The sequence below is a fragment of the Macaca thibetana genome, chromosome 3 (assembly GCF_024542745.1).
Source record: "Macaca thibetana thibetana isolate TM-01 chromosome 3, ASM2454274v1, whole genome shotgun sequence".
Lineage (NCBI taxonomy): Eukaryota > Metazoa > Chordata > Mammalia > Primates > Cercopithecidae > Macaca > Macaca thibetana.
In genome coordinates, this window is record NC_065580.1 from 122872245 (window position 1) to 122885263 (window position 13019).

Sequence of the window (13019 nt, forward strand, 5' to 3'; positions counted from 1 at the left end):
GAACCTTGACCTCAAAAAGACTTAAATCTTCCATTCTGCCTGCCTGCATGTTACCTACCATGTAGGTAGGTAACATGATATGAGGAAATCTTGCTTAGCCTCTTAAAGATAAGAGATCATTTGGCAAGTGAGAACGCCAGAGGATGGGCAGCACCAAGCTCCAGGCACGTGACAGACACCACTGTGAACCACCTAACCCAAGTCCACTCACCAGCTGGCTGCAACTTCAGGAGCGACCCCAGGCAGACCAGCCAAGAGCTGCCCCACTTATCTGGGCCCAAATCACTGAGCAACACTCATGAGCTGATACGATGATTGATGTTACAAGCCACCGAGGTTTTTGTCTCTATGTTTTGTTCTTTCAGCAATAGATAATTGATATATCCTGGTACATTCTCGAATCAAATTACAAATTAGAGTTTTTATAATGAACCATAAAAACTTGTTCATTTCTATAGTTTGGACAGCTCCTTTGTACGAATACACAATTTTAGAAACAGACTTTTTATAAAAATATTTTTTATGTATTTTTTGCAAGGAGAGCACTTTGTTCTTTTTTTCCCCTGATTTCTTCTTTTTATTTTATTTTTTTTTAAATTTTGCTTTAGGTTCTTGGATACATGTGCAGAACGTGCAGGTTTGTTACACAGGTATACATGTGCCATGGTGGTTTGCTGCACCCATCAACCCATCATCTAGGTTTTAAGCCCATCATGCATTAGCTATTTGTCCTAATGCTCTCCCTTCCCTTGCCCCCCACCCCACAACAGGCCCCGGTGTGTGATGTTCCCCTCCCTGTATCCATGTGTTCTCACTGTTTGACTCCCACTTATGAATGAGAACATGTGGTGTTTGGTTTTCTGTTCCTGTGCTAATTTGCTGAGAATGATGATTTCCAGCTTCATCCATGTCCCTGCAAAGGACATGAATCATTCTTTTTTATGGCTGCATAGTATTCCATGGAGTATACGTGTTACATTTTCTTTATCCAGTCTATTGTAATCTGCAAGGAACTTACACAAATTTACAATAACTCTTTTTTCTATTCCCTTCCCTCATCACAATCCCTGTCCTCACCCCCAGGCAACTAACAACAAACATCACAGATAACTAGGAGGAGAGCAAGGAAGGGAGTCCACCTAGAGAGACCTAGAACAGATTCAAAACAGTTGGGCAATATTTCCAATATTGCACGTAGATCTTGGCAACACTCTACTGACAAACATTCTTTGGAAAATAATCTACTTTTTTGCCCTCTCTCTTTTTTTTTTTAATATTTTAACTTTCATTTTAGCTGAAAGGTGTAAGTGCAGGTGTGGTATATAGGTAAACTTGTGTCTGAGGGTTCGTTGTGCAGATTATTGTGTCACCCAGCTATCAATCCTAGTACACATTTTTTTTTTCTGATCCTCTCCCTTCCTCCAACCTCCTGCAGGCCCCACTGTCTGTTGTATCTGCCCCTCTATGTGTCCACATGTTCTCATCATGGAGCTCCGACTTCTCACTTATAAATGAGTACATGTGGTATTTGGTTTTCTGTTCCTGCGTTAGTTTGCTAAAGATAATAGCCTCCAGCTCCATCAGTGTTCCTGCAAGGGACATGATCTTGTTCTTTTTATGATTGCATAGTATTCCATGGTGTATATGTACCACATTTTCTTTATCCAGTCTATCACTGATGGGCATTTAGGTTGATTCCATGTCTTTGCTATTGTGAATAGTGCTGCAATGAATATATGCATGCATGTATCTTTACGGTAGAATGATTTATACTCCTTTGAGTATATTCCCAGTAATGAGATTGCTGGGTTGAATGGCATTTCCATTTTTAGTTCTTTAAGGAATTGCCACACTGCTTTTCACAGTGGTTAAACTAATTTACACTCCCACCAGCCATGTAAAAGCAAAAAGCAGACTTTCAATAGGCTTACAAAATTAACAACTCTCACTCTTGTTCTACTTAGGTAAGGGTTTATCAGTAAAAATAAAGTCTAATAAATCCAACTTTACAAATAAATAATTAATTGCCAATATTGCTCTTTCTTTATTTATCTTCCAGAATTTCTGACTTCCACACTTTAATTATCTTTCTAGATTTAAATTTAAATAAAATTTTAAAATTATAGAGAATCATTTAGTGCTTTCTTTAAAAACCTAAGTTTTTTTTCAATAATAGAGTTAAGAATAAAATCTTCTCAACAACTTGTCTTTTCAAAAACTCCTTCACTTATTCATCACCCCAGTACCCTAGGGAATCAAGAAATGGCCATAAAGACAAACAGTAGTTTTCAGAAACTAGTTTTTCAGTATAAGCATTTTCTCATATATTTTTATCATCAGAGAAAATGTATTTATATTGGTTTCTTAAGAGATCAACTAAATTTTTTAAAAGTTATTTAAAATGTGGCTGAATGTTGAGCATCACTGCTATTTTTTAAATAAGGAGCCTCCTGCCAAACTGCATTACAAGCTTGATATAATTATTCTATATTATATCCATTAGTGACACCTTCATTTTAATGAAAGATATTTGCATACTTCATTTAGCTTCTCAGAAATTATGGAACTCTACAACCTGCTTTTAGGCACATCATTTATTTTTCAAAGACAGCACCACAAAATTCAGATTCCTTGCTCAAGAACAGGTAAATATTTGTTTCCCCAACTCATTCTGATGAAGAGGTCAACCATCCTTGGACATTAATGATACAAGCAGACGTTATCACAATATTATTAGCTCAGAACTTGGAAAGTCACAAATCTACTTTCAGTCTAGGTTTTGCCATTAACTAAGTCCACTAACTATACATTGAAACACATACTTAAATCATCTATGGATGCCTCATCTGTCAGGCTAGCCTTGATGCTAATTCTGAGGATTTCTGATCATCCATATAAGTTATCTATGCCTGATACATAACTGTTTAATAAGCCATGGATATTATAATGATTTTATAACAGTACTCTAGCAGGCAGGGGCAGTATCCACCCCTCACAGTTCCGTCCAGTTGCATCTTCAGAATTTATGCGGTCGGCCCCATGAGGATTGCTCCAGTTTGATAAAGTTCTGTCATGTCTGCTACTCTTCTCAATTTGTCAATATCTCACAAAAGTCCCCAAATGAATGATGAATGAACTGTTGGTGCTGATTCAAAGAAAAAGACCCACAAATCAAGCAGTCAGACACTCATCTGCCTTCCCGTAGTTAGGGCTTTCTCAGGAGAGAGAAATGTCTTTGAACACCGGAGTCAGCAATTGACAAAGACATATTCCCAAATGACACTTTGCTACTTAATCATCTTTAAATATTAAATGTTTCTTAATTTAATAAGAAAGGGGAGTTGAACTAAACCTGTCCCTGAAACCATCCTAGAGAAGCACCTGCCAGCAGCAAAGCTGTAGAAATGAATAAATAAGATTAAACAACTATGTGAAATATGTTTAGAGAGGAGAATTCAAATAACATAAACTATAATAAGTAAAAATACAAATGTTTTCAGTACGAACTAACTAAATAACGTTTTTAGATTCAGGTATTGAGAAGAAATGAGGGCTGATAGAGGGATTGTGAGTTTGCTAATTTTCCATTTAACACAGTGGGAGTCAGTATCTTCAGTTTTAATTTAAGAAAAAGATTAAAAAGCCAATTAAATATATTTATTAATGCAGCCATTAGATTCAGTAAAAATAACTTGAATTGTTCAAGTAAGCATAAGAAAAATTTTAAAAAATATATTGAAAAATAATATATAAAGGAAGCAGAAGTATAAGAAAACAAAAACACAACGTAATTGAAGAAAATATCTTAGAAAAATGTCTCTGGTTTCAATACATGTGAGCATAATCAAAATACTTTGTTATTTATGACAAATATAAACAAAACAGACCAAGACTGGATCATAAAAAACTGCTAACTCTACTAAAAATAAAATTTACCTAAAGTTGAAAGTAAATATATGAAAATTAAAGCAGAATTATCCCATCAGTTGCACGCAAATTAAAGTCAAATAAAGTTTAAATAGCAAAAAATAAATAGGAATATAGATGTTCTAAAAGACATACTCATCTATATACATTTAGATGATATATAAAGTGTTATCTACTGAAAAAGAACAAACTTTTATTTTAATTACCCATAAATTACAAAAATTTACTATATGTTAGGTCAAAGAGCAAAAACATCAATACATTTCATAATGTAAAAATAAATCAGCAATATGCTTTGAGTTAAATTTTAAAATATTAATATTAATAAGAAGCAAAACAGTAATTATGTGTAACTATTCTTTGTAATATTTGAGTCAAAGATTTAAATTAAAATATAATTTAAAACTTTAGAAAATTTCATTGATGGAATCATATGACACAGTGAATGCAGGAACAAGGAAAGAATGTAAATAAATTCATTAATCAGGAAGTTAAAAATTAAATCACTAATCAAATGAGATAAAGTTGAATAAAATTATTAATAATGTTGAAGACAAAAATCAGTTAGTACAGACATTAACAGTTGAACTTGCAAGTATAGTCAGCAAATAACTTTTTAGAAAATGCTTAGGTGGCCGAGGCGGGTAAATCACATGAGGTCAGGAGTTTGAGATCATCCTGGCCAACATGGTGAAACCCCATCTCTACTGAAAATACAAAAAAAAATTAGCCAGGCATGGTGTCAGATGCCAGTAATCTCAGCTACTCAGGAGGCTAAGACAGGAGAATCATTTGAATCTGGGAGACGGAGGTTGCAGTGAGCTGAGATCGCACCACTGCACTCCAGCCTAAGCGACAGAGCAAAACTCCAGTATCATAAAAAAAAGAAAAGAACATGTGTAGGAATATCAGACTGTCCTTTAAATCTGGCCCTCCATGTTTTTGATTTAGTTGTTGACTTAAGTTAAAATAGATGGAGCAACTCAGTAAATAAACATGAACAAATATAGACATAAAGGAATAAATTAAAACAAGAAACCTGTCTTTCTGGTGTTAAACATGTGTTTAAGGATAATTAGAAAATGCATAGAATGTGATAAAGACCTATATCAGCAATTGAGGAAATCAGAACACACGATAAGAGGAATGTGATATTTAAGAAAAAATAAAGGAAACCCGAAGTTAAGAGAGGAAACGCTACAAGGACCCTAGAGAATTGGGAGGCATCTGGCACCTATAGCTTCAGAAAGCATTAAAAACAGCCAGAAACCTAGCCAGGTTGGCAAAAATAAACAAATAAACAACAAATACATCTTATACTAACAGCCTTTTAATTTCAATTCCTATTTCTTAATACATGATGTCTGGCTTTTAACAACAAATTATAAGGCATACTAAATGACAAAAAAACAAAAAACAAAAAACAAAAACAAAAACCCACAACTTGAAGAAACTGGGTAAGCATCAGAACCAGACTAAGGGCAGAGACGTTAGGTTTAAAAGACCTGGAAGTTAAAACAACTATAATTTATATGCTAATACTTCTAATGGAAAGAATGGAAAATGCAAGGACAGATGATTAATCTAAGTAAGGATATGGAAACAAAAAGAAATGCTAGAAATCAAAATCACTGTAACAGAAATAAAGAGTTGTTTTGATGAACTCACTGCCAAATTGGACATGCCAAAAGAAAGAAATAGTGAACTAGAAAAAATGTCGATAGAAACTTCCAAAATTGAAATGCAAAGAGAAACAAGGATGAAAAAGACAGAACAGAATATTCAATAACTGTGGGCCAATTACAAAAGATGTAATATATGCATTTTGGGAACATCAGAAGAAGAAATAAGGTGAGGAGCAGAATAAGTATTTGAAGCAATGATGAGGGAGAATTTCTCAAAATTAATGATAACCACAAAACCACAGATTCAGGATGTTCAGAAAACACCAAGCAGGATGAGTACCAAAACATCTACACTTAGGCATATCATTTTTAACCTGTGGAAAACCAAAGACCAAAGACAAATCTGTAAAAGAAGCCAGAAACACAAAACAAAATACTATTGAGGAACAAGAATAAGAATTACATCAGACTTTCACAAACCATGCAAACAAGATCAGACTGAAGTGCAACCTTTAAATTGTGGAAAGAAGAAAAAAAGTCTTGAAAATTCTATCCAGAGAAAGAAACCTTCAAAAGTGAAGAAGTAATTATTCATCACCCGCAGAAATGCTATTCAAGAAACATTAAAATTTCTTCAGGAAGATGAAAAATAATATTTGTCAAAAACTCAGATGTACATAATGAAATGAAGAGTATTAGAAAAGGCATAAAGTTAAAATAAAATATTTTCATTGTTTACTTATCTAAAAGATAATTCTTTTGTTAAAGCAATAGCAGTAACAATGCATTGGTGATGTCAGCATATAGGTAGGTGAAATGGGTGACATCGACATAAGAAAAGGGAGAAAGGAATTGGGAATACTCTGTTATAAAGTGTATGCAAACAAACAAAGCAGCATATCATTAATTGAAGGTGGAATTTGTTTTAAAAGTTTATTGTAAACTCTGAAGAAGCCATTCAACCTTTTCCTAAAGAAGTAAAATCAATATGCTAAGTGAAGAGACAAAATGAAACTATAGAAAATGCTAAATTGAAATGAAAGAAAAGAGAAAAATAAAGATTATGAAAAACAAAGAATAAGTGCTGCAAATAGAAAATAATTATGCACATGGTGGATATTAACCCAACTACATCAATAATTTTTTAAATGTAAGTCATATAATCTCACCAGTTAAAAGTTGGAGACTGTTGGGGTGAATTAAGAAAAAAAGACCCAACTCTATCAATAGAAATCTGGAGTGGCTGTATTATTTTTAGACATGTTGATGTCAGAACAAGGGAAATTGTAAGAGATAAAGGAGGAAATTACAGAGTGATGAAGGAGTCAATTCTCCAAGAAGACAAAACAGTCCTAAATGTGTGTGAACCTAACAGTGTTAAAATATGTGAAACAAAACACAGAAGTGAAAGGAGAAATATAGAAATCTGCTAACAGAGGTGGAGACTCACAACACCCTCTTTCAGTAGTTGATAGATAAGACAGACAGAAAATCAATAAAGATACAGTTAATGTGAACAGCATCATCAATCAATTGCATTTAATTGACATTTATAGAATACTCCTTCCAACAACACCAGAACACAAATTCTTCTCAGGTTTGCATGGAATATCCATCAATATAGGCCACATTCAAGGCCATAAAATACACCCTAACAAACACACAAAAATAGAGATAAAATAAAGTATGTTCTCAGACCACAATGGGATTAAACTATAAAATAATAACATAATATAGCTGGAAAATCCTCAAATACCTAGAAATTAAACAACTTAGTTTCACATAATATATAGGTCACAGGAGTCTCAAAAGCAATTAAAATGTTTTGAACTAAATGAAAATGCAAATATATGAAAATTGTGGGATGCAATGAAGTAATACTTAGAAGCAAACTTACAGCAATAAATGCATACATTATATAAGCAGAAATCTAACATCAGTAACCTGAATTTCCATCTTGGAAAACTAGAGAAAGAAGAAAAATTTATGTCTAAAGCAAGCAGATTAAAAAGATTAGCAAAAATTAGAGCAAAAATCAATAAAATAGAAATAACTTACAGAGAAAATCAATGTAACTAAAAGACAATTTTTTGAAAAGATCAGTAAAACTGATAAATGTCTATCTAGGCTAACAAAAAAAAGACACCAATTGCCAATATTGAAATGAAAAAGAGGTAATAACCATCGATTCCGTGGACATTAAAATGATATTGAAGAAACACTACAAATAACTCTATTCCCACAAAGTTAATGAACTAGACGGAATAGAACAAATTCCTTGTTCTACACACTACCAAAAGTCACACAAAGAAAAAGATATAATGTGAGTAAGCCTATGTCTATTAAATCAATAATTAGCAACTTTCCAAAACCAAAATGACAAAGCCCAGTGACTTTACTGGTGAATTATCAAACATTTAAGGAAAAAGTGATACCAATTCTCTGTATTTTTTTTCAGAAAATAGAAGTGGTAACAATTTCTAACTCATTCTACAGGTCAGAATCTTCTATATGGTATGGATGATAGTTATGCAATTCAGCATAATTATATGTTTAACTTACCATAGAAATATGTATCGATATGTGTATAGAGAAATATTAATAGATGTGTGTATATACACAAGTTAATATACAAACTTATATCTCCTTTTGTTAGCAGAGAAAGGCTGGAAACAAAGACACCTCACTAGATATGACAACACCAGATGACCAGATGCTGGTTCCTTGGCAAAATGGCAGATTCTAGGCATGAGGCAGGAAATATACAAGATAAGCCTAGAAGTTATTATAGTTCCAAAAGTAAGAAAATGTTCAAAGCACATAGCAACTAAAATTAAAAAAAAAAAAAAAACCCTCCAGAATTTGGGAGAGATATGAACGGGATTCAGGACCTTACTGAAAAAAACACCCAGTGGCTAAATCTAGAACAATTTGGGCAAAAATAAAGTAGTATTGGATTATAATTCAAGGGAGAGAATAAATATCCATAAAACCTTATTGATATGAGTGAATGATTCAATGTATAATAAATGGAGGAGAACAGACAAATCTCCCACACAAAACGTTCCAAAGGGAGTAGAGCAGAACCTTCTACTTTCTACAATTCTTGTAATGTGGGCTGTGCACAGTGACTTCCTTCCCAGGAGGACAGTATGAAAAGGCTGGGGAGTCACCTTACAGTGGAGAAACCTGGAAAATACTGCCTCAGCCAGGTGATCGCTTCAACATCAGCAGTGCTAAGTCATGTGATTAATATGCACCTTTCATATAATGTGATGAAAACAGCAGCTTACCTATGTTATCTTGCTGCCCAGAACACATGACCCCACTGTAACCATGAGACAAACATCAAATGGTGATAGAGGAACATTTTACAAAATACCAGACTAACACATGTCAAAACTGTCAAGATCATCAAAAACAAGGATGCCCTGAGAAACTGTCACAGCCTAGAGGTGTCTAAGAAAAGATGGTGACTAAATGTAATGTGCTATCCTGGATGGGATTCTGGACACTAGGTTAAGAAGATGTAAAGATATAATTGATTACACTTAATAAATTGGTATTGGTTTTTTAATCATGCAAATGTACCATATTCATACTGATGTTACATGGTGAATAAGTGGGGAACCGAGTGTGTGGTAAATGGGAACTCTGCACTACCTTTGCAATGCTTTTCAGAACTGAATGATGAGGCTGAGTGAGTATCATGCAAATCCACAGGAGATGGCATTTCATGGGCTATTTCTTAATCTGTCCTTTATATAGATTAATGGCATAAAGGCCACATGGTTCAACAGCCGTCATTTTACAGGATGTAGAAGTTAAATCAGGATGTCCTGACTTGAGCTTTGCTAATAGTCTTATTTAATCACCGCCCCCCCAATCTTTCAATTGACAATAATATGTATGTAGAAGAAACAGATTGAGAGGAGAGGGTTCAAGGTTATACTTCTTAAACCACACCTATTCTAGTGAAGTTTTGCTTCTTACTTAACCATCATCTGTTTTGAAATGAATGACATCTTATGGAATTTGACAAACTAGGAACTATCCTTGCTTAACTAAAAAGGCTCTGCATTTCTGAATAGAGTCCAATTAAGATTGTTCGGATGAGACAAGATTTTCTTCAAAATATAAAATTTGGTAACATATATTCAACTAGTGACCATATTTTCAACTTTCTTTTTTTTGGAGATGGGGGCCTCACTCTGTCACGCAGACTGCATTGCAGTGATACTATCATAGCTCACTGCAGCCTCAAACTCTTGGACTCAGAAGATCCTCCCACTTTAACCTCACCAGCAGCTGGAACTATAGGCCGGGGTCATCAAGCCCAGCTAATTTTTTCTTTAAAAGAATTATTTTTTAGAGACAGGAGTCTTGCTATGCTTCCAAGGTTGGTCTTGAACGCTGGCCTCAAGCAATCCTCTTGCCGTGGCCTCTCAAAGTGCTGGGATTGCAGATACGAGTCACCACCCCCAGCCTCAATTTTAAGTCAACTTGGTGCATTATTATTTCCTCTTTGCCTGACAAACTATTTGTTTACATTTATGTTAAGTTTTTTCTTCTTGGGATTGGGCACCAGGTTGAAATGATATCTACTGTATAATTGTATAAACTGTATGTACATTTTTCATATATACAAATATATATACATGAAATGCCATACACATGGTTCTTTATGTTTCCAAATTCAATTAATGAATTAAGATCTGTATGACTTCAGAGTCATACAATTACCGATTTTCAAAATTTTTAATTTTGCCTAAGATGAGAACTGTTGTATTTTAGCACATTTATAAAGATAACTCAAAAACATATCAACACTAAATTATATTTTTGAAAACAAAATCCAATAACTGTTGAAAGTTTATTTAATCGTCACACATCGGGACAAATTTTTACATGCTGAAAACAGTTAAAATAAGATTGTCACAATATATTTTTTAAAATTGGCTTTTCAGTTAACATTTACATTCTAAGAAATTGCTTAGTTAAGACAGAAAGTTTTCCAAACATCCAAACAGGTTTTCAAAAGTTTAGCAAGACAAATCTTGTATAAACTCAATAAATAAATAAAATATGTTTTTCTATAGAACTCTGGTTAGAAAAATTACTATTCATTATGTGAAATATTATTTTACATAGACTTTTTTTACTTACCTTGTACCTGATCCTAAAGTTATCTGATAAGTAATGCAGTAAAGTATAATTATTGCGATCAGACATATAGCTCTTTAAAAAATTTAATAGATACATCTGCAAATATGCAATTGAACTTGAATAGTTTTTAAGCTTTAAACTTCTATTTCAAAGAGTTGGGCATGAAGAAATAGAGAATGTTGAGTTTCATGAAAATCTCAATTCCCTTTCACACTTTTTTTTAAATAAATATAATTCTGAAACAAACCGTAACTAGGAGATCCATACAGAAACTCTTAAGTTCAACTAGTGTCTCATAAACATGAAAGGACTACTTGTTCTCTAAGCCTCTAGTATCCAAGTCTGTGACAACTCTTTTATCACATAGATACAGAAAAAGCTTCTAACAATTTCTGAACTACATATGTAGCAAAAAGATTGTTAGACCAACAATGAAAAAGAAAAAACCCAAAATTTAATTTATGCATTTTCGGATATTTAAATGTATAAGAATATCAACTGTAATACAGGCTTACAGCTGCATTAATTAGAAAGCGATAATATCTTCATTATATTATGTATTTATCATAAAATGATTGTTTTATACTGCATCCGTGTCATTTTTCTGTAGAAAATAGTTCAGAAATAAAAATACATTATTCAATTGAGTATAATAGTGTATGCTATAGAGTATGGTAATATTCTAGGCTATAAAGAATAATTCTCTAGCCCTGAAGCAACAGAAAATAAGCTGCTTTAGATAAGCAAATAAAAAATGGATTCTTACTCTCTTACTCTTGAAGCACATCACTAATCTAAAAAATAACTAGCAATAGCTAGTAAAATTCAAACTGATCTTTGCTGGTGGAAATGGAAAATGAGGTTTTGAAGAAGGAATGTCTAAAATAAGCATAGAAATCACAGGACTTCACTGCAATTCAGAGACAAAAGATGCTAATTTTTGCAAAGAGGCAATTGCTAAAAAGTACTTGCAGAAAATAACTCATCTTTATGTAAGTTTTACTTTCTAACTAGCACAGTTTTGTTTTGTTTGTTTTTAGTTTTTTGACTCTTCAAAGTACAGGTGCTGTGCACCTGTGGGCCTGATAATTACCTGTCCAGTGGAATATGAAGGAACACATACTAGAAACCTCTTATAGAGTTTAACCAACAGAGAGGTGCTGTGAGAGTTTAAAGGAAGTGATTCTACCCGGGTCTTCATCAGCTGCATGAAAATATATTCAGAATTATGGCACAGTGAAAGAAAAACAGTCCAACAGGCCCCCACATGGATCTGAAATATGATTTACTCTCCAGAATCTGAGTAAATGCTTAACCTATCCGTGACTCAGTTTCTCATTTACATGATGGGGATCACAATACTCATAACTTGTGTTGTTTTCTATGAAATGCTGCTTCCCTGCATTGGTTCCAGTCTGTAAGACAAAGAAATTATACTTACAAGAAAGTTCTAGTTCCAGGTTGAGAAGGGGCCTGTCAGCAAAAAGGCTTATTTTTTCCTATATTTATCAGGTTAAAATAGGGATAATGCCTTTATCTGGTTAGCTCTAGGCACTAACCATATATAAAGGAAAATAAAGTTACTCACCTGTGGTCTCCATCATGTGAAAGTTTGAGTTTTTGCTGTTAGGAGAGTAACAGTAACTGTAAGAAAGATACATCTTGGCATCTCTTGCCAGAATACTGGGAGAAGTAACTTACAAGACACCTGTGAGCCATGAGAGGTTGAGTGGAGTGTTGGATACCACAACCTACACAGCCTCTGTAAGAGTGTCAGTGTTACTGGATGAATGCTGGACTGATGTTACTGGGAAATGACGTTGGAATGATACACATCCCACATGACAGTAAACATTTTTTTGATTGATTGATGTAGACCTTGCCAATTAAAATAGCTCAAGGGAGATTCAGAAGTGAGCAGACAGAGCCACACAAAAGATCATAATCTTAGGGCTTTAGAATGTCATTTCCAACTACATACATTGTTTTCAAACTATATGTTGTTTTCAAACAAATTCAGTACTATAAATTTTCCTCTAAGCACTGCTTTTACAGCATTCTACATGTTTAGATAAGTTATATTTTCATTTTCATTGTGTTTGGAATTTTTTTTAAATTTACTCTTGAGACTTCTTCTTTGACCCATGTGTTACTTAGACATTACTTTATTAATTTCCAAAATAGGTTTTCCAGCTATTTTCGTTATTGATTTCTAGATTTTGTTATGATCTGAGCATTTATTTTGTAAGATTTCTATTTTTGTAAATTTATTGTGTTTTATGTCCCTGAATGTAGTCTATG

General features: G+C 33.5%; 1 protein-coding gene across 6 annotated transcripts in view; it reads right to left on the minus strand.

The window, feature by feature from the left end:
• The window catches only part of LOC126951481 (calmodulin-1-like), a 1062071-nt gene that overhangs the window by 793838 nt on the left and 255214 nt on the right, over positions 1-13019 (minus strand). Inside the window, exon 1 of one of the 6 annotated variants that reach the window (XM_050785627.1) lies at positions 10029-10035. The exons of 4 other annotated variants lie outside the window; for them this stretch is intronic. The gene's annotated coding sequence lies outside the window, so the exon portion shown is untranslated. Of the gene's footprint in view, positions 1-9427; positions 9435-10028; positions 10036-13019 lie in introns of those variants that run through there. One more of the 6 variants, XM_050785617.1, reaches the window with a different exon arrangement.